Here is a 22,565-nt window from a genome sequence, read left to right on the forward strand (position 1 = left end):
CTCTCTGACTTTAAAAAGAACTCCCGGAAGCTCCAGCGGTGGGTCGGGCAGAGCCAATTAAAAAAAAAATTAACTCAGCACCGTGCCCACAGAGGAGCTGAATAATAGGGGGGATGACAGCGGCGGTGGCGAGGGCACAGGATGGAATGGCAGGCCCTTCCGTGCTGCCCTGGAGACCCGCGGGCTGCACGCACATCAGAAACATCTGCGGAGCCCCCGAAGCCTGCATTGCAGCAAGCGGGAAAACGGATTGTTGCACCAGCACTTCTGGTGGCCAGTGACAGGGTCCGCTTCCCTGACCCTGTGGACGGAAGCCCAGGAGTTGGAGGCTCCAGACGTGGAGGCAGGAGTCACTCCAGAGCAGGGAGGGGCCAGCAAGCACCTGTATGAGTTTCCCGGGATTCATGTGTTAATAACAAAGTGCCATAGACAAGGCGGCTTCAACAACAGACATTTATCATCTCGGAGTCCTGGAGGCTGGTGTCCGAGATCAAGGTGACAGCAGGGTAGGCGTCTCCTGAGGCCTCTCTCCCAGGCCTGTAGACGGCATCTTTTCCCCATGACCTCACGAGGTAGTTGTTCTGTGAGCATCTCTCTCTGATCTCTTTTTTTTTTTTTTTTGGAGACAGAGTCTCACTCTGTCACCCAGGCTGGAGTGCAGTGGTGCGATCTCAGCTCACTGCAAGCTCTGCCTCCTGGGTTCACGCCATTCTCCTGCCTCAGCCTCCCGAGTAGCTGGGATTACAGGCATGAGCCACCACGCCTGGCTAATTTTTGTATTTTTGGTAGAGACGGGGTTTCACCATGTTGGCCAGGCTGGTCTCGAACTCCTGACCTCAGGTGATCTGCCCGCCTCCGCCTCCACCTCCCAAAGTGCTGAGATTACAGGCGTGAGCCACCGGGTCAGACCTCATTTCCTCCTCTTATAAGGACACCAGTCACATGGGATTAGGGCTCACCCCCATGACCTCATTTAACTTAATCACCTCTTAAAAGACCCTGTCTCCAAATACAGTCACACCGTGAGGTCCTGGGGGTTAGACCTGCAACATATGGACCTGGGGGGACACACCAGCCCATGATCCCCACCTGGGGGCTTTGGCACTGGAGTGGCCCCAGGTCTGCCTTCCCCTCACCTGGCTGCGTCAGGTAACTCTGGCTGGCAACACTTCCAGACTCTCATTCCAGAACCACCCCAGGGAAATAACAGAATGTGCTGAGACTCTTACTGATGATAGCAGCCAGCTGGGTACGGTGGCCCACACCTGTGAACTTTGGGAGGCTAAGGAAGGAGGATTGCTTAGGCCAGGAGTTCGAGACCAGCTTGGGCAACAAAGTGAGACCTCATCTCTACCAAACATTTTAAAATTAGCCAGGGGTGGTGGCACACACTTGTAGTCCCAGCTACTTAGGAGGCTGAGGCGGGAGGATGGCTTGAGCCCAGGAGTTCGAGACTGCAGTGGGCTGTGATCGAGCCATTGCACTCTAGCCTGGGTGACAGAGCAAGACCCTGTCTCTAATAAAAGAAAAGATAGCAGTATTAGGCACTCAACCCTTCCCCTGGGACTGTGTCCAGGAATCACACACTCTCAGAGGCATCTGAACAAGAGCAACTCCATCTTGAATAGGAGCTGGGTAAAATAAGGCTGAAACCTACTGGGCTGCATTCCCAGATGGTCAGGCATTCTAAGTCACAGGTGAGATGGGAGGTTGGCAGAAAGACCTTGCTGATAAAACAGGTTGCAGTAAAGAAGCTGGCTAAACCCCACTGAAACCAGCATGGCCATAAGAGTGACCTGTGGTCATCCTCATTGCTATACTCTCCCCAGTGCCATGGCACTTTACAAACGCTATGGCAATGTCAAGAAGTTACCCCGTATGGTCTAAAAAGGGGAGGCATGAATAATCCACCCCTTGTTTAGCATATCATCAAGAGATAACCATAAAAATGGGCAACCAGCAGCCCTTGGGGCTGCTCTGTCTATGGACTAGCCATTCTTTTATTCCTCTACTTTTTTTTTTTTTTTTTTTGAGATGGAGTTTCACTCTTGTTGTCCAGGCTGGAGTGCAGTGGTGTGATCTCAGCTCACTGCAACCTCTGCCTCCTGGATTCAAGCGATTCTCCTGCTTCAGCCTCCTGAGTATTACAGGTGCCCACCATCACATCCAGCTAATTTTTTGTATTTTTAGTAGAGAGAGGGTTTCACCGTGTTGGACAGGCTGGTCTCGATCTCCTGACTTCAAGTGATCCACCCACCTTGGCCTCCCAAAGTGCTGGGATTAAAGGTGTGAGCCCCCGCACCCGCCTGGCCTATTCCTCTACTTTCTTAATAAACTTGCTTTAACTTTATTCTATGGACTCACCCTGAATTCCTTCTTGCACGAGATTCAAGAACCCTCTCTTGGAGTCTGGATCCGGGTCCCTTTCCAGTAACAAAATCACCCTCACCGCACCCTCCATGAAATCTCACAGCATCTCAGTGGAAACTTAGGTGAGCCTCCAATTGGCAGGTAAGAAACGGTCCTGGAGAACCGGACTCAGAGCATCCCTCATCTTCCACCTCTTTATTGGATGCCACAAGGTTCACAGAAAAAGGTAGAAATCGGATGCACAGCCAGCAGGATGGGCAGGGCGGGCAGTGGAGTCCTGCTTTACCTCCGAGGGGGACGGGCTGCCCGGCTCAGGCTGCCCGGGATGGAGGGTGTGGACAACCTGGCCCCTGTAGATCAAACAGGATGCCGGAGGTGCCAAGCCTTGAGTGTCTGGGAGAAACATCAGGAGGAAACAGGGCTGTTGCATTTCTTTCCACATCAGTGCTGGGTCCCACTAAGGCTCTTGGAATGATTGACTTTTGGTTTGACAGTATTGTTGTCTGAGGCGTTCGAACCACAGCGACTCCATCTTGAGTGAGGCTGAGGAAAATGAGGCTGGGACTTGGTGGGCTGCATTCCCAGAAAGTTAGGCATTCCTGGTTTCTAGATGTTAACGGTTAAGAGAACAGAGTGATAGTGTTTAAGAAACAGACCCAGACTTGGGAGTGTCCTGATATTCTGATATCTTTTTTTTTTTTTTGAGATGGACTTTCGCTTTGCTGCCCTGGCTGGAGTGCAGTGGTGCGATCTCAGTTCCCTGCAACCTCCATCTCCCGGATTCAAGTGATTCTCCTGCCTCAACCTCCTGAGTAGCTGGGACTACAGCACATGTCACCATGCCTGGCTAATTTTTATGTTTTTAGCAGAGATGGGGTTTCACCATGTTGGCCAGGCTGATCTCGATCTCCTGGGCTCAGGTGATCCTCCTGCCTTGGCCTCCCAAAGTGCTGGGATTACAGGCTTGAGCCACCCCACCTGGCCCTCCGATATCTTTAGAACAAAAGCATTCCTAATTTTGCTTTAAAGATAGTAATATCAATTCTTGCAAAATACAGTAATTAAGAAAATTAATCCTTTATCATAAGCCCTTGTAGCACAGCACATTTCCCCATGATTCTTTTTTTATCCTATATATAAACAAGTATTGTACCTAGGTAGACGCATCCCTCCTCTTACTTTCAGGACCACCCTACTGTCTATGGAGGTAGCTGTTCTTTCACCTCTTTTTTTTTTTTGAGACGGAGTTTCGCTCTGTCACCAGGCTAGAGTGCAGTGGCGCGATCTCGGCTCACTGCAACCTCCACCTTCTGGGTTCAAGTGATTCTCCTGCCTCAGCCTTCCAAGTAGCTGGAACTACAGGCACATGCCACCATGCCCAGTTAATTTTTGTATTTTTAGGAGAGACGGGATTTCACCATGTTGGTCAGGCTGATCTCGAACTCCTGACCTCAGGTGATCCGCTCACTTCAGCCTCCCAAAGTGCTGAGGGTGGCTCATGGGATTGCAGGCATGAGCCACCATGCCCAGCCCACTTCACTTTCTTAATAAACTGGATTTTACTTTGCAATGCGGACTCGCCCTGTATTCTTTCTTGCACAAGATCCACGAACCCTCTCTGGGGGTCTGGATCGAGACCCCTTTCCTATAACATCATCACCCTGGGCCTGAGCTTGCCAGCAATCATGGCGGTGTGGGAGGAAATGGACATTGTGACCAGTGCGGGCTCCTGGCTGAGAACACAGCCCGGCCCTCCTCAGACACTTTGACTCAGGTGCACACGAAACACAGGGGGAGAACTGATGGGGGTCACAGCGGAGACCCTTTGTCTCTGAGCATCATGAAATCGTGGTACACCTGGAAACTTCTGGCAACCCATCAGATGATGCAAAGAGAGCTTCAACTGAATCCAAGGTCCCAGGAAAACAAGGTTCTGGGACATTTACCAGAAGTCCAAGTATTTGAATGCAAAATAATTCTGTGCGGCCAGATGTGGTGGCTCACACCTGTAATCCCAGTACTTTGAGAGGCCGAGGCAGGCGGATGACCTGAGGTCAGAAGTTTGAGACCAGCCTGGCCAACATGGTGAAACCCTGTCTCTACTGAAAATACAAAAATTAGCCAGGCAAGGTGGCGGGCGCCTGTAATTCCAGCCAGCCTGGGCAACAAGCCCGAAACTCCGTCTGAAAAAAAAAAATCTGTGCTCTTGGAACTACATGTCATTTATGTTAAATGTGCAGAAATCTACTCTTTTCTCTCAAGGGCTGTTTCCTAATCTCCAGAATGTTCTCCCACGTTCAGGCTGGGAACTTTTTAAGGGCAGGGCCTGTTTTGTGCTCTCTTTGTTTCTCCTTGGCATGTGTCAGAATCACTTGTGGAGTTTTTAAAACTCCATTACCCCAGATAATGAAGCAATTAGTTGTGGTAGGGCCTAGGCAATGGCAATTTTAAAAGAGGATTCTAACCAGCAGCCAGGGCTGGGAACCATTGCACCAGAGCTCCTGGCTTTAACAAGGACCCACATGAAGGGTGAGAGGAGAGGCAGCAGAGGAGATAGGGGGCCCAGGTGAAGCTTGTGGACTGAGCAGAGCTTCTCCAGGTTTACTGTGTGTAGGAACCCTCTGGGCTCTTGTTGAAGTCATTCACAAGGTCTGGGGTGGGGCCTGGGAGTCTGCATTTCCAACACAGGCCCAAGAGACGTCAGTGCTGCTGGTCTGAGGACCACACTTGGAGAAGTAAGAGAAAGAGGCACCAGGAGAAAATGCTTCCAGCTGGATTTCCAGTGAAATGCATATATATTTCTCTCTGCTCCCTCCTGAAAATGGAGCAATTCACTGGTTAAGATATGAAATATGTGTGTGTTTTCATATGAACATAAAGAACAGAGATGATCACAGTAGATGAGAGATGTTGACAAAATTTTGGAAGAAGGAAAGCAGATAGAGACTACCATTTCTGGGAGACTATTGCTGTGGTCTCAATGTGTGTGTCTTCCCCCAAATTCATAGGCTTGAATTCCTCTCCCCGAAGGTGATGGTGTTAGGTGGTGAAGCCTTTGAGAGGTGATTAGGTCATGAGGGTGGGGCCCTTGCAAATGAGATTAGTGCCTTTATAGAAGGTATTCCAGAGAGTTCTTTCACCCCTTCCACCATGTGAGGACACAGCTCTGAAACACAGGCCCATTAAAAGAATTACATGTAATCACAGATTATAGAACATTTCCCCTCCCCCACACTTTACCAGTACACTGACAGGGCTCCAGTATAATCACAGTGGATTAGAGCTGAAAGAGCTGCAAATCACAGACTTGATCTAAGGAGGAATATATAGGGAAGCCCAAAGTCAAGAGACTAGACAAAAGCAAGGACATTTGAGGAGTCTGAAGCTCCTAGTACCTTGAAATACAACAAACATTAAACAGAACCTGAATCTTAGCAAGATTCAAAGAATCTTCACACTAACGGCTCATTTTTCTCAGTTGCTATTACCCAATACAGGATGTATGGCTGTCAACAAAAAAGTACAAGGTATACCAAAAGGCAAGAGAAAACACCCTCTGAAAAGACAAATTGATGATCAGAACCAGACTCAGATAGGACACAGATAGGGAATTTAAAATAATTATGACTAATAAGTTGAGGGCTCAAATGGAAAAAAAATTAGACAGTATCTAAGAACAGATGGATAAAGTAAGCAGACAAATGGAAACTCTATGAAGGAATCAGAAGGATATGCTAGAAATAAAAATCACAGAATAGAAAGGAAGAATGCCTTCAATTAGTTCATCAGTAGACTGCACATGGCCAAAGAGAGAATCAGTGATCTTGAATACAGATGAATATAATGTCCCATACTGAAATGCAAAGAGAAAAAGGAATTTTAAAAAATCAGAATCCAGAATATACAGGGAACTTAAACAAATTCACAACAAGAAAAAAACAAACAACCCCATTAAAAAGTGGGCAAAGAACATGAACAGATACTTCTCCAAAGATGACATTGATGCAGCCAACAAACATGAAACAAAGCTCAACATCATTGATCATTAGAGAAATGCAAATCAAAACCACAGTGAGATACCATCTCACACCAGTCAGAATGGCCATTATTAAAAAGTCAAGAAACAACAGACGCTGGCAAGGTTGCGGAGAAATAGGAACGCTTTTACACTGTTGGTGGGAATGTAAATTAGTTCACCCGTCGTGGAGACGGTGTGGCGATTCCTCAAAGACATAGAACCAGAATACCATTTGACCCAGCAATCCCATTACTGGGTATATACCCAAAGGAATGTAAATCATTCTATTACAAAGATACATGCATGCGTATGTTCATTGCAGCACTGTTTACATTCACAAAGACATAGAATCAACCTAAATGCCCATCAGTGATAGACTGGATAAAAAAATGTGGTACATATATACCATGGAATATTATGCAGCCATAAAAAGGAACGAGATCACATCCTTTGCAGGGACATGGATGAAGATGGAGTGGAAGTTGAACAATGAAAATGCATGGACACAGGGAGGGGAACAACACACACTAGGGCCTGTTGGGTGGTGGGGTAGGGGGAGGGAGAACATTAGAAAAAATAGCTAATGCATGCCAGGCTTAATACCTAGGTGATGGGTTGACAGGTGCAGCAAATCACCATGGCACACGTTTACCTATGTAACAAACCTACACATCCTGCACATGTACCCCAGAGCTAAAAATAAAAATTAAGGCCGGGCGCAGTGGCTCAAGCCTGTAATCCCAGCACTTTGGGAGGCCGAGACGGGCGGATCACGAGGTCAGGAGATCGAGACCATCCTGGCTAACACGGTCAAACCCTGTCTCTACTAAAAAATACAAAAAATAAACTAGCTGGGCGAGGTGGCGGGCGCCTGTAGTCCCAGCTACTCAGCAGGCTGAGGCGGGAGAATGGCGTAAACCCGGGAGGCAGAGCTTGCAGTGAGCTGAGATCCGGCCACTGCACTCCAGCCTGGGCGACAGAGCGAGACTCTGTCTCAAAAAAAAAAAAAAAAAAAATTAAAACAAAATCAGGGCAGAACATCCAAGAAGTATCACATAATATCAAAAGTGTGTAAGGCATACTTGGATAAGCAGAGGGAGAAGAAAAGAGAAGGAAGCAAAAGAAATACTACAAGTAGTAACGACCAAAAATTTTGCAAAATGAATGACACAAATCCAGGAAGTTCAGAGAACACCAAGCAGGACAAATAACAAAACACCCCAAGGCATATCCTGTCCAGCTGCAGAAAACCAAAGATAAGGAGAAAAATCTCAAAAGGAGTCAAAGAGGGGAAAAAATCCTACCTTATCTGTAAGTGAATAATGATAAGAATTACTGCAGACATCTCATCAGAAACCATGTGAGCAAGAAGGAAGTGGAGTAAAATATTGACAGAAAAAAACACTGACTTAGAATAGAATTCTGTGAAGTAGTCCTTGAATGTGAAGGAGAAATAAAGACTCTCAGATGAGCAAAAACAGAGAGAATTCATAGCAGACTTGCTCTGCGAGAAATGTTAAAAGAAGGTCTTCAGGAGAAGAAAAATGATATAAAGAAAGGAAGAACAACTGAGAAGAAATAAGTAAAAGTAAAAATAAGATCTTTTTAAAAATTCTTAATCTAGAAGATGACTGTTTTTTTTTTTTTTTTGGAGACAGAGTCTCGCTCTGTCACCCAGGCTGGAGTGCAGTGGTGCGATCTCGGCTCACTGCAAGCTCTGCCTCCCGGGTTCACGCCATTCTCCTGCCTCAGCCTCCCGAGTAGCTGGGACTACAGGCGCCCGCCACCATGCCTGGCTAATGTTTTGTATTTTTGGTAAAGATGGGGTTTCACCGTGTTAGCCAGGATGGTCTCGATCTCCTGACCTCGTGATCTGCCCGCCTCGGCCTCCCAAAGTGCTGGGATTACAGGTGTGAGCCACCGTGCCCGGCCTAGAAGATAACTGTTTTTAAAGTAATAACAGTAATGATGTATCGGGTAATTCTAGCAAATGGATCAGTGAAGTGATTGACAGCCATCTCGTAGAGTCAGGAAGAAGGAATTGGGAATTCTGTTACAAGTTATCTTCACCACATGTGAAACAGTATAGTGTTATTTGAAGGTGAATTTGGATTAGCTAAAAATGCATTTTCTAAATTCTAGGACAACCACTAAAAATATTTAAAAAGAAGTATAGTTGATATACTAAGACAGAACATAAAATGCTCAATTAAAACCTGAGAAGTCGGCCAGGCACAGTAGCTCACAGCTGTAATGCCAGCGTTTTAGAAGGCTGAGGTGGGAGTATCACTTGAGGCCAGGAGTTTGAGACCAGGCTGGGTACCATACTGAGACTGTGTCGCTACAAAAAAATACAAAAATTAGGTGGGTGTGGTGTTGTGTGCCTGTAGTCCCAGTTACCTGGAAGGCTAAGGTGGTAGGATGGCTTGAGTCCGGGAGGTTGAGGCTACAGTGAGCTATGATGGCACCACTGCACTCCCGCCTGGGTGACAAAGCGAGACCCTGTCTCAAAAAAAAAAAAAAAAAAAAAAGAAAGAAAGAAGAAAAAACAAGAAGAAAACACCTGAGAAGTCAGAAAACAAGGCCAGGGGGAAGAGAGCTTGGTATTTGTTCAGAGAAGGACAAGTAGATCTAAGGAACAAAACAGAATTTGGGTTCAGATTTGAAGCCATGATTATTTGAAAATTCTGATATATAAGAAACTTGGCATTGCAAATCAGTGGGGAAAAGATGTTGCAAAAACAACTGGATATTCCTTTGGAAATAAATTTAACTGGATTTCTCCCATAAGCCATTCACATAAATAAATACCATATATTTAGTGTGAAATCTTATTGCTAGCATTTCTTATATATGGATCTATACAGATCATCCCTGATTTATGATGGCTCGACTTACAATTTTTTGACTTTACAATGGTGTGAAAGTGATAGGCATTTAGTAAAAACTCTATCTTGAGTGCCCAAACAACCATTTTGTTTTTCACTTTCAGTATGGTATTCAATAAACGCCATGAAATATTAAACACTTTATTAGAAAATAGGCTTTGCGTGAGAGGATTTTGCCCGATTGTAGGCTAATGTAAGTGTTTTGAGCATATTTAAGGTATCCCAGGCAAACCTAGGATATTCAGCAGGTTTGCACTAAATGCATTTTTTTTTTTTTTTTTTTTTTTGAGATGAAGCTTCGCTCTTGTCATCCATGCTGGAGTACAGTGGTGCGATCTCAGCTCACTGCAACCTCTGCCTCCCGGGTTCAAGCGATTCTCCTGTCTCAACCTCCTGAGTAGCTGGGATTACAGGCACCTGCCACCATACCCAGCTAATTTTTGTATTTTTTAGTAGAGATGGGGTTTCACCATGTTGACCAGGCTGGTCCTGAACTCCTGACTTCAGGTGATCCACCTGCCTCGGTCTCCCAAAGTGCTGGGATTACAGGTGTGAGCCACTGCGCCCAGCCTACTAAATGCACTTTCGACTCACATATTTTCAACTTAAGATGGGTTCATCGGGATGTAGCCCTATCATAAGTCAAGGAGTATCTGTATATCCTTTTGTCTGAAATTTTCAAGAAATCTAACTTATAATTTCAAAACGTTTACAGACTTCACATTAGAGAAGGATGAAGCCTGACTGCCTCATGATGGAAGAGCTGGCAAGGGGAGAGACAGTTTTCTCTGCAGAACCCCAGAAGGGCTCAGAAAATGGAAGCACCTTGTACTGCGAGAGGTGGTGTGCAGGGCAGGGCTGAGACCAGCAGATGAGTGGAGGACATGTAAAAAGAGCAGGTGAGCCCCCAGATTCCCTCCCCAACTGATAGGAGAAGGTAGGTTTACTCACTGGAAAATTATAGGGACAACAGGTGTGGGGATAAGGTGCCATCTGGAAGGGTAGATGATTAAAATGTTGGAAGAATGTGATTTGGAAGTGGGGAGGGGCAGGTTAGAGGACTGCTATTTTTTATTTTAAGTCATGTGATAGTATTTGATGTTTTATTTCTGTTTCTATTTTTAGACAAGGTCTCACTCTGTTGCTTAGGCTGGAGTACAGTGGCATGATCATGGCTCACTGCAGCCTCGACTTTCTGGGCTCAGGTGATCCTCTCACTTCAGCCTCTCGAGTAACTGGGACCACAGGTGCGTGCCACCATGCCTGGATAATTTTTTGTATTTTTTTTTTGGTAGAAACAGGGTTTTGCCATGTTGCCCAGGCTGGTCTCAAACTCCTGGGCTCAGGTAATCCACCTGCCTTGGCCTCGCAAAGTGCTGGGATTACAGGCAGGAACCACCACACCTGGCTGTGTCTGACTTTTGTAAACCAAGTACATATATTGTTTAGATAAAAATAGAAAGCAAGCTCAAAAACAAAGAAAACAACTGTAACCTAAAACTAAGCTCTCTTCTGGATGTGGTCACTGGAGTGGCTTTCTCCATTGTGGTCCAGAATGAAGACCAGGAAGCAGCTTCCCTGGGAGCCCACAGTCTCTCCAGTGGAAAATTCTGCCCCTCAGTCTGCAGGTGTCATGCCCTGCCATAATGTCAGTGGGGCCAGGCCTCAGGGAGAATAGGTGTTTGCTCCAGGAAAATAAAGGGTGTTTTTGTAATGACTTTGCAATTTCTTCCCAACTTGGTTCTTCTCTCATTTTTCTCTCTAAACTCCATCATCTATCATTTACCTTGGACTTGCTTCAGGCTACACTATTTATAACAATAGAAGCAGCATTTTTGGCTTGTCACCTTTCTCCAAAGGAGCCCAGATTGTCTCTAAACCTCTAATGGGCATACAGAGTACCTGGGAACCTTGTTAAAATGCAGTTGGTCTGGGGTAGAGCCTGAGAGTCTGCCTCAGGGGAGCAGCTCCAAGGGGAGGCTGATGCTGGTCCCTGGAACACACTCTGAGTAGCAAAAGGACTTGAGGCAACTTTTTGGGGGTGATGGAAATGCTCTAAATCTTGATTGTGGTTATATGGAGTATATACATTGATCAAAACTCACTGAGTTTATTGTATGTAAATTATACCTCCATAAAGTTGATTTTAATGGAAAAAACCCATTCTAGATGCATTACAGACATAAATGTGAAAGATGAAACAATAAGGCTTTTAGAAGGAAACATAAGCCTTAGGATAGGTGAATGCTTCTTAAACAGGACTCAAATTAACTATAAGAAAGAAATACACACATTAATCGGACTGCATTAAAATTAAAAACTTCTGTTCATCAGCAGACTATTAAGAGAGTAAAAAGGTGAGCCACAAACTGAAAAAAAAATCCACAATACATATATCTGACAAAGAACTCATGTCTATTATATATAAAGAACTACTACAATTCAATAAGTAAAAGACAACTCAAGAGAAAAGTGGACAAAACACTTAAACAGGCACTTTGCAAAAGAGGCTATCTGAAATGAACAATAAACACATGACAACATATGCTAATTAGTCATAAGCAAAATGCACATTAAAGCCACAAAATTATTTGTTTTGCCTAAACACCCACAAGAGTGGCTAAAATGAAGACACAGACAATACCATGTGTGAGTAAGAGTGTGGAGCAACTGGAACTCTCATACACTACTTATGGGAGTGTAGATTGAAACAACACCCTTAAAATCTATTTGGTAGTATTTATTAGAGCAGAACATAAACATATTCTAGGATAAAGAAAATCCACTCTTGAGTGGCCAAACACATGTTCCCAAAAGACACATAAGAATGAATGCCTGGCTGGGCATGGTGGCTCATACCTTTAATCTCAGCACTTTGGGAGGCCAAGGCAGGAGGATCACCTGAGCCCAGGAGATTGAGACCAGCCTGGGCAACATAGTGAGACCTCCCAACTCTACAAAAAAAAAAAAAAAAAAGAATACTTCTAGTAGCATTATTCAATGTAGCCAAAAATTGGAAACAAGTCAAATATCCATCAATAGTAGTATAAATAAAATGTTATACTACTCATTTGCAATAAAAAATGAATTACTGGCAATAAAAAATGAATGAGCAACTGCAGTAAGCAACAACATGGATTAAGCTAGGGTTGCCAGATAAAATAGAGGACACTCAATTACATTTAAATTTTGAATTAAAAACAAATGATTTTTTGAGACAGAATCTCATTCTGTTGCCCAGGCCAGGCTGGAGTGCAATGGCGGGATCTCGGCTCACTGCAACCTCTGCCTCCCAGGGTCAAGTGATTCTCCTGCCTCAGCCTCCCAAGTAGCTGGGATTACAGGCACCCGCCACCACACCTGGCTAATTTTTGTATTTTCAGTAGAGATGGGGTTTCACTGTGCTGGCCAGGCTGGTCTCAGACACCCAACCTCAGGTGATCTGCCCGCCTTGGCCTCCCAAAGCCCTGGGATAACAGGTGTGAGCCACTGCGCCCAGCCCAAATGAATATTTTTTTTTTTTTTTTTTTTTTTTTTTTTAGCACAAGAATATCCTATGCGATATTTGGGATATACTTACACTAAAAAATTCTTATCCTATTAAATGTTGTTATTATATTACAATGTTATTTTTTAGCTGGTCATGTTCTGTTTCTCGATCTGGGTGTCACTGGGCAACATGGATGCGTTCACTTTGTGAAAATCCACCGAGCTCCACACTTAGGATGAGTGCAGGTCTCTTGTGTGCATTCGCTACTTCAATACAAAGTTTATCTAAAATCACAATCAAACTATCCCTGGCCCGTGGCCCATTCAATGAGGGCCTGCCTCTTGCCTTGAGGGTTCCATCTGTTGTCGTCTCTGCTGTCTGTGATCTCTGTAACCCGTGCATCCATCCTGGCTTGCAGCCGCTGCTCAGAACGCCCCAGCAACGCACCCTTGCCCACAGGATGGCATCTGCCCTCCTTGGCACAGCACCCCAGGGCTCCTGTGGCCTCCCCTGCCCCATTTCCACATCCTCACATCTTTTTTCCAGCACTGACACTAACCACACCACCACAGTTCTGTGCCTGCCGCTTCGCCTACTGCTCTGCCAGGCAAAAACCTATTTATTTTCCCAGTCTCATTTCAGCTTCTGTCGGCTCTGGGAGGTCCTTCCTGACTCCTTCAGGCAGACCTGTCTGTTCCTCTCCCCAAGGTCTGTCTTCATTTCAGCATCCGTTATAGCAACTCCATTACTTCGCAACTGACTGTTTATACATCTGTCTCCTCCCCGGATGACAGGCTTGCTGGGGCAGGGACCCTGTCTTTTTGTCTTTTTATCCCTAGCAACTCAGAGTGTCTGTGCGTGGTAGGCTCTGGGTATGGTGTTAAGTGGTCACGACAGTAACGGGTGCTAATGAATGGGGACCAGCAGAGAGATCGAAGGGCTCTGTAAAGGGTTCACACTTCATTTTAGAATCAGAGATGGCAAAACCCTGACTCTACAAAACAAAACAAAAACCAAAAATTAGCTGGGCAGTGGTGGTGCATGCCTGTAGTCCCAGCTACTCAGGAGGCTATATTGGGAGGATCACTTGAGACCGGGAGGTGGAGGCTGTAGTGATCCTATCACTGCACTCCAGCCTGGGAGACAGAGCAAGATGCTGTCTCAGAAAGAAAAGATAAGAAAAGAAAAGAAAAGAAAAGAAAAGAAGGAAGGAAGGAAGGGAGGAAAGAAAGAAAAGAGAGAGAAAGACAGAGAGAGAAAGAAAGGAAGGAAGGAAGTAAGGAAGGAAGGAAGGAAAAAGGAAGGAAGGAAATGGAAAATGATGCTCTAAGTCACTCTGCTAATGAGTGGCTAGTGTCTCATTTAACTTCCCAGGAGAAAGGTGCTGGCCTTATCCCCGTGTCACAGATAGGAAGACAAGTGCTGAGCAGTTCAATGGTTTACCCAAGGTCACATGGCCGGCACGTAGCAGACCACACACTCATGGCCCTGGCTGCTGTTCCGTGAATCACAGCAGACGCTGAATCACTAAAATGTCCTCCTGGGACAGGCAAGTCAACAGAGGAAGTGCCCAGTCTGCCCCGGGCCACCTTTTGACTCAAGCAAGCTTTCTGGTACCTCTCAAATCAGTCCCCGTGGGTGGCCACCCCCTCTCCCATGGAATGGCTCGTCGGGAACGGGGTAACACCTCTAACACCTAAACACAGCGTTCAGCTCCGTCCAGACACTGTCAACTCCCGCTTGAGATTTTCAGGTTTTAAACAAAACAAAAATCTGATTCACTGTTTCCAGTCCTACAGGAAACTCAGGTCCTTTATTTATCTGCCACTAAAAAAAAAAAAAAAGAAGAAGAAGAGAGGAGGAAAAAAAAAATCAAACCAGAAAAAAAGCCCTTTATGTCTTACAAGGGTTTTGAATGCATCTCATTTCATACAGCACCAAACATTGTTCATGACAGAGGCTCCAGAATGAAGCCCAGACTAAAAGACAGAAGGAAATGAAACGCATTACAATAAAACACACACGCTAATAAATAAGGGCCTGGGCAATGAATCCAGCTCGGAATATACCACTGGCAAGAAGAAATGCCCCAAAGCTTTACTTAAACCAAATAATAGAAGAACAGATGGCTCCCCCGGCTCTCTGAGAAAAGTTAATAGATACAGGAGGCTGCAGATAGAGGCTCTGTTTGGGATTTGGGCAGAAAACACAGGGCATTCGCAAGATTCAAGGTGAAAGAAAGAGGGCTTGTAGATTTAGGAATAGGGACATTTTCATCAGATAACAAAAATAGATATGTCTGGATATCTCCTCTGGGTTCCCACAGACTGCAGGGCACGTGTCCTCTCCAGAAATTAACCAGGGCTGCACTAGGCAGCATGCCAGGGAGACCAACTGCTCCTAGCTGCCCGACTGGAGAATTAATTTAACTCCAGAGATTTGGATAACAAGAAAGAACCCTTAAGGGAGATAAAAATTTACTTTGGGAAGATTTTTGTCCCCACCCGTTGTACAGGAGCATTGTTAAGTGGTGGGAACAGTGGGTGGGAACTGGAAGCTGTGCGTTCTATGATGCAAGACCTCCCTGGTCACTGATTAGCTGAGTGACCTCCAGGCTGCCACTTGCCCAGGGGCTGTTAAGAATACTGAGATCTGGCCGGGCGTGGTGGCTCATGCTTGTAATCCCAGCACTTTGGGAGGCCGAGGCGGTGGGCAGATCACGAGGTCAGGAGATCTAAGACCTTCCTGACCAACACGGTGAAACCTCGTCTCTACTAAAAAAAGAATACAAAAAAATTAGCCGGGCGTGGCGGCGGGTGCCTATAGTTCCAGCTACTCCGGAGGCTGAGGCAGGAGAATCGTTTGAACCCAGGAGGTGGAGCTTGCAGTGAGCAAGATCACGCCTCTGCACTCCAGCCTGAGCGACAGAGCAAGACTCTGTCTCCAAAAAAAAAAAAAATGCTGAGATCCATGGACACAAGGAGGGGAACATCACACACTGGACCCTGTCGTGGGTTGAGGGGCAAGGGGAGGGAGAGCATTAGAACAAATACCTAATGCATGCAGGGCTTAAAACCTAGATGACAGCTTGATGGGTGCAGCAAACCACCATGGTACACGTATACCTATGTAACAAACCTGCACATTCTGTACATGTATCCCAGAACTTATAGTAAAAAAAAAAAAAAAAAAAAAAAAAAAAGAATGCTGAGATCTTCCAAGCACGGAAGGATCACATCCCGTATCCAACACCCAGAGTAATCCCCTTTCTCCTCTGCACCAGGGAAATCCAAATGACATTTTCTTCCCAGATTGGGCGGCAGCAAACGGAATCCATTAACAGGGAAAGCAAGGGCTTTCAACCTACCCGGTCAGATGGTTCAGAGGAGTGCGTGTGCAACAGGAATCCACAACTGGGGAGGTCGATTAATAAAAACAAAACTTTCCCTTTATATAACGGTGCATATACACCTCCAGCGCCATGTTTCATCTACTTACATTGTCCTGAGAGCAATTTTGTGTAGTGGCAAAAGGCAGGAATGATTTATCTCCCTCTTATTTGTGACGAAACAAAATCTTGGGACAGCGAAGTGATTTGTTCCAGGTCACCAGGACATCGTGCATTCTTTTTTCACTTTTATTTTAGGCTCTGGGGTATACCTGCAGGTTTGCTATATAGGTAAACTAGTGTCATGGGGGTTTGTTTTTATAGATTATTTCATCACTCAGGTACTAAGCCTAGTACTAGTGTCATGGGGGTTTGTTCTATAGATTATTTCATCACTCAGGTACTAAGCCTAGTACCCAGTAGTTACTTTTTTTTTTTCTCAAGATGGAGTCTTGCTCTGTCACCCAGGCTGAAGTACAGTGGCACGATCTTGGTTCACTGCAACCTCCACCTCCCGGGTTCAAGTGATTCTCCTGCCTCAGCCTCCCGAGTAGCTGGGATTACAGGCACCTGCCACCACACCTGGCTAATTTTTGTATTTTTAGTAGAGATGAATTTTTGCCATGTTGGCCAGGCTGGTCTTGAACTCTTGACCTCAAGTGATCTGCCTGCCTTGGCCACCCAAAGTGCTGGGATTACAGGTGTGAGTCACCATGCCCAGCCTCCAGTAGTTACTTTTTTTCTGATTCTCTCTCTTCCCACCCTCTGCCCTCAAGGAGGCCCCAGTGTGTGTTGTTCCTGTCTTTGCATCCATGTCCTCTCAGCATTTAACTCCCACTTATAAGTGAGAACATGTAGTATTTGGTTTTCTGTACCTGTATTAATTCACTTAGGATAATGGTCTCCAGTTGTGTCTGTGTTCCTGCAGAAGACATGATCTCATCCTTTTTCATGGCTGCATAGTATTCCATGGTGTATATGTACCACACTTTCTGTATCCAGTCTGTCATTGATGGGCATTTAGGTTGATTCCATGTCTTTGCTATTGTGAATATAGTGCTGCAGTGAACATTCACGTGCATGCATCTTTATATCGTGGATTTGCAAGACTGGAAGGGCTCCGGGTCGTGCAGAGCAAGTGCAGATGACTGACAGGGCAGCCCAGCTTCCACGTTCAGATTCACACCCATGGGCAAACATCGGTGATTGATCCCTGAGCCTGGGTCCTCAACGTGGCCCTCCAGCAAGCCATTACTAGTTGATTGGAACTGGCTTGCCAAATGCAACGCATTTACCACCCCAAGTCCTGTCCAGTCTTCTCATTTGACTTACGAGGAAACTGAGCCCCAGAGGTGAAGGGGAACTTGGCCCAGACTGCTCAATGGGTCAGTGGCCGAAAACCAAATCCCTCTTTCTGAGCCCAGTAGCCTCTCCAGTGCACTGTGTGGTGTCCCATCTACTGCAGAAAGAATTCCCCCGTCAAGGCAGGGCAAGGTGGCTCATGCCTATAATCCCAGTACTTTTGGGAGGCCGAGGCAGGCAGATCACTTGAATCCAGGAGTTCGAGACCAGCCTGGGTGACATGGCAAAACCCTGTCTCTACAAAAAATACCAAAATTAGCTGGGCATGATGGTGCACGCCTACAGTCTCAGCTACTTGGGAAGCTGAGGCAGGAGGATCGCTTGAGCCCAGGAGGCGGAAGTTGCAGTGAGCTGAGATCATGCTACTGCATTCCAGCCTGAGACGTGCCTAAAAAAAAAGGCCGAGACGGGCGGATCACGAGGTCAGGAGATCGAAAGAAAGAAAAAAAAAAATACAAAAAACTAGATTTCCCTGTCAAAAATGATGCCTGAGAAGCTGACATTCTTCATGACGGAGCAGAGCGAGACTCCGTCAAAAAAAAAAAAAAAAAAAAAAAAAAAAAAAAAAAGAAAAGATTTCTTATCAAAAGATGCCTGAGAATGACATTCTTCATGACCGAGCCAGAGCAAATTTTCTTTTCTATGCCCAGCGAGCGGACAAACTACCAACAGAGAAGTGAAGGACAGTTCCAAGGATCTTAAGCCCGAGCCCCATGCAGGATGGAAGACAGACTTCAGAAAATCACAAGTTTGATTTTGGATTCACTCCATGTCCAGGCAGACACGTGAAGACAGTTGGATATTAAAGTCTAAAGTTCAAGAGGAGAGCCTGGGCAGAAGACATAAATTTGGGAGTCGTTGGCATATAGATGACTTTTAAAGCAAGAGGTGGGAGGTCTCAGACCACCTGGGGGAAGAGGCCCACAGACTGAGCTCCCGGCAGTTTGACCTCAGAGGTGAGGGAGACAGAGGAGTCAGAAAAGGGAGGCCAGGAAGGAGTAGCTAGCAAAGAGGGGGCAAAAAAAACAAGAGGGAGAAGCCCCAAAGCTAAAGGAATGTGTGTTTCAAAGAGGAGAGAAGAATGGGTCTTATGAGATCCTGCTGATATCAAAATCTATGAAGACTGAGGATGGACCATCAGATAAGGGCATTGGTGACTTCGTGTTTTTGTTTTATTTTTATTTATTTATTTATTTTTTTGAGACAGAGTCTTACTCTATCATCCAGGCCAGAATGCAGTGGTGTGATCATAGCTCACTATAGCCTCGACCTCCTGGGTTCAAGTGATCCTCCCACTTCAGCCTCCCAAGTAGCTGGGACCACAGGTGCACACCACAATACATGGCTTTTTTTTTTTTTTTCCTGTAGAGACGGCATCTCCTATGTTGCTGAGACTGGTCTCAAATTCATAGCCTCAAGGGATCCTCCTGGCTTGGTCTCCCAAAGTGCTGAGATTACAGGTGTGAGCCCACACCTGGCCACACGGGTGGTTTTGACTAGAGCTGTTTAAATTGAGTACTGGGGACAAAAGCCTGACTAAAGTGGGCTCAAGATGGAAGGGGAGGAGAAGAATTAGGACAGGGAGTACAGACACCACTTTACTATAAAGGTGTTACGGGCTGAATCCTGTCCCTCCAAATTCCTATTATGGACGTCCTAACCCCCAGGACCTCAGAATGGGACTGTATTTGAAGACAAGGTCTTTAAAGAGGTGATGAAATTAAAGTGGAGTGATTGGAGTGGACCCTAATCCAATCTGACCTGTGTCTTTATACCAAGAGGAAATTGGAGGCACAGAGACCCAGAGGACACACACCCAAGAGAAAAGGCCAGGCGAGGACACAGGGAGAAGACGGCACCTGGCAGCTGCAGAGACAGGCCTCCGAAGGAACCAGCCCGGCCAGCACCTTCCTAGGACTTCCAGCCTCCAAAAATGCAAGGCAATAAATGTCCCAGTCTGTGGGATTTTGTTATGACAACCCGAGCAAATGAATACAAAGGGGGTGCAGAGAAATGCAGCGAAGGCTGGAGGGGAATGTAAAATCAAGACAGGTTTGTCGTTTGTTTGTTTTAAAGTGGGTGAAACTGCAGTAGATCCGCATTCAGATAGGAATGGTCCCCGGAGAGAGGGAATACAGAATGGAAGATGCAGCAGAGAGAGAAGACAGTTGCTCGAGAAGCATCTTTGATTGGAGAGAGGTGGGCTCTGGTGCCTGTGCAGAGCGGGCCTTGGCAGGTGGCCGGATCACCATCTCAGGCACAGGGCAGGGCGAGGTGCCAGGCGCAGAGGCAGGAGGCACCAGGCAGGTGGGAGGAGGAAGTAGGGCCACCAGTGCAGTGGCAGGAGGGCCTCTGAGGCCCATTAGTCTGACTCAGCCACAAGACATAAGGTTGGGTTTTAAAATTACAGCTGGACACAGTGGCTCATGCCTGTAATCCCAGCACTTTGGGAGGCTGAGGTGGGCAGATCACCTGAGGTCAGGGGTTCGAGACCAGCCTGGCCAACATGGTGAAATGCTGTCTCTACTAAAAATACAAAATTTAGCTGGGCATAGTGGTGCATACCTGTAATTCCAGCTACTCAGGAGGCTGAGGCAGGAGAATTGCCTGAACGCAGGAGGTGGAGATTGCAGTGAGCTGAGATTGTGCCACTGCACTCCAGCCTGGGCAACAAGAGTGAGACTCTATCTCAAAGAAAATAAAAGTGTACATATAAAATTATTAAATTATATATATAAATTATATAAATATAATTATTTATTATACAAATATAATTATATGTAATTATATAATTAAACACACAATTACATATATAATTTTTTAAAAATAATATGTACATATATGTAAATTAGTTAAGAAAGATACAGGACTGGGCACGGTGGCTCACGTCTGTAATCCCAGAACTTTGGGAGGCTGAGGCGGGAGGATAGTTGGAGCCTAGGAGTTCGAGACCAGCCTGGGCAACATAGCAAGACCCTCATCTCTACAAAAAATTAAAAAATTAGCCGTCATGGTGTCACGTGCCTTTAGTTGCAGCTACTTGGGAGGCTGAGGTGAGAGGATTGCTTGAACCCAGGAGGTTGAGGTTGCAGTGAGCTATGATGGCACCATTGCACTCCAGCCTGGGCAACAGAGCAAGACAAAATTATATCGAACTTCCACATAAAATGAGTGAGGAGACAGGGTGACCCCGTCCCAGGCGCACAGATGGCCTTCTGCTTGTACCACAGCTGGATCCTTTCTCCACTAGGTCATGCTCTTCGCCAGTCTAAGACCTCCCCGAGCTCCGAAAACTCGGAACAGGGCCCGGTAAAAGGCCGTCTGTTAAGAAGCGGGAGAAACATTTTTCAAAGATCGAGAACTCTCCTACAGAGAGCCAAGAACCTCTGCGTACCTCAGGGACTCAAACAGGGATCACGGTGCCTGTTCGTCGGCAAACAGGGATCACCGTGTCAGCTCCCAGAGGCTCTCTGCTGGTTAACACGTTGGTTTCTGAAACGCATCTGAGAACTGAAGTCAGGAGTGTTGGAAGGCAGTGTGAGGTATCGTTATTATTCTGCTGAACGTTTCCCCCGGAACCAGCGATACTTGAATCCCTTTAAAAATAGGCCATTTCTTCTTAGAAGACTTCCATGAGTCACATAATCCTTACACAGAGGCAGGCAACGAAGCACTGATGTCAATAACGTTACAGTTTTACTTCATACCAACATTTACCCACCGACATAGCAATGTACTAAACCGCAGAAAACGCCGGCACAGGGCCTCTGTTTACCCTTAGATTTTTTATATTTCAGAGACAGGGTCTCCCTCTGTCGCCCAGGCTGGAGTGCAGTGGTGCAATCACAGCTCACTGCAGCCTCTACCTCCTGAGCTCAAGTGATCCTCCCACCTCAGCCTCCCAAGTATCCAGGCCCACAGGCATGGCCACCACACCCAGCTAACTTTTACCTTTTTTGTAGAGATGAGGTCTCGCTATGTTGCCCAGGCTGGTCTCAAACAAGTAGGCTTAAGTGATCCTCCTGCCTCAGCCTCCCAAAGTGCTGGGATGATAGGCATGAACCATTGTGCCCAGGCTGCTTCCAGATTTTTTTTTTTCTAAAATGGCCATCACCACCAAGACATGTATAAGAATGTTCACAGTGGTTTCATCATGATAGCCCCGAACTGCAAGCAACAGAAATGTTTATCAACTGTCAGGTGGATAAGTAAATTGTGGTAAATTTTTGTTTTTTTTTTTTTTTTTTGAGACAGGTCTCACTCTGTCACCCAGGCTGGAGTGCAGTGGCACGATCTTGGCTCACTGCAACCTCCTCTTTCTTGGGCTCAAGCAATTCTCCAGCCTCGGCCTCCCGAGGAGCTGGAATTATAGGCACAAGCCACCAACACTTGGCTAATTTTTGAATTTTTGTAGAGATGGTTTCACCATGTTGCCCAGGCCGGTCTTGAATTCCTGAGCTCAAAGCAATCTGCCTGCCTTGGCCTCCGAAAGTGCTGGGATTACAGGCATGAGCCACAGCGCCTGCCCCTATTGCGGTAAATTTGTACCATGAAATACTGTGTAGCAATGAAAAAGAAACATTGAATGTGTCTCTGTCCATGCGAAGTTCAAGGACAGGGATGGTGATAGAGGTTGGAAGGGGACGGGGAGGGGTAACGACTGGGAGGGGATATGGGACTTCCCCAGAACCTAGAAGGGACCCAAATCTTGATTTGGGTGATTGGCTCCAGAAAGGCATTTAAAAGCCCATTAAGTTGTATGTATGCTTAAGACTGTACTGTGTGTATGTTACACCTTAATTTTTAAAAGCTATTATTATTACTGATGGGCAATCAGTTTTACCCTTTTTTAAATTTTATTTTTAGAGATAGGGTCTTGCTGTACTGCCCAGGCTGGAGTGCAGTGGTGCAATCCCAGCTCAGTGCAGCCTTGAACTCCTGGGCTCCCATGATCCTCCCATCTTAGCCTCTGGAGAAGCTGGGACTACTACAGGTGCATGTCACCATGCCTGGCTAATTTTTAAAGTTTTTTGGAGAAGTGGGATCTCA

At 46.0% G+C, this 22,565-nt stretch overlaps 1 protein-coding gene across 2 annotated transcripts in view; it reads right to left on the reverse strand.

Annotated features, from left to right (window-relative positions):
* Positions 1-22,565, reverse strand: part of CARD11 (caspase recruitment domain family member 11) — a 140,098-nt gene that overhangs the window by 110,102 nt on the left and 7,431 nt on the right. The gene's annotated exons all lie outside the window — the stretch shown is intronic.

The sequence above is a fragment of the Macaca thibetana genome, chromosome 3, assembly GCF_024542745.1.
Source record: "Macaca thibetana thibetana isolate TM-01 chromosome 3, ASM2454274v1, whole genome shotgun sequence".
NCBI lineage: Eukaryota > Metazoa > Chordata > Mammalia > Primates > Cercopithecidae > Macaca > Macaca thibetana.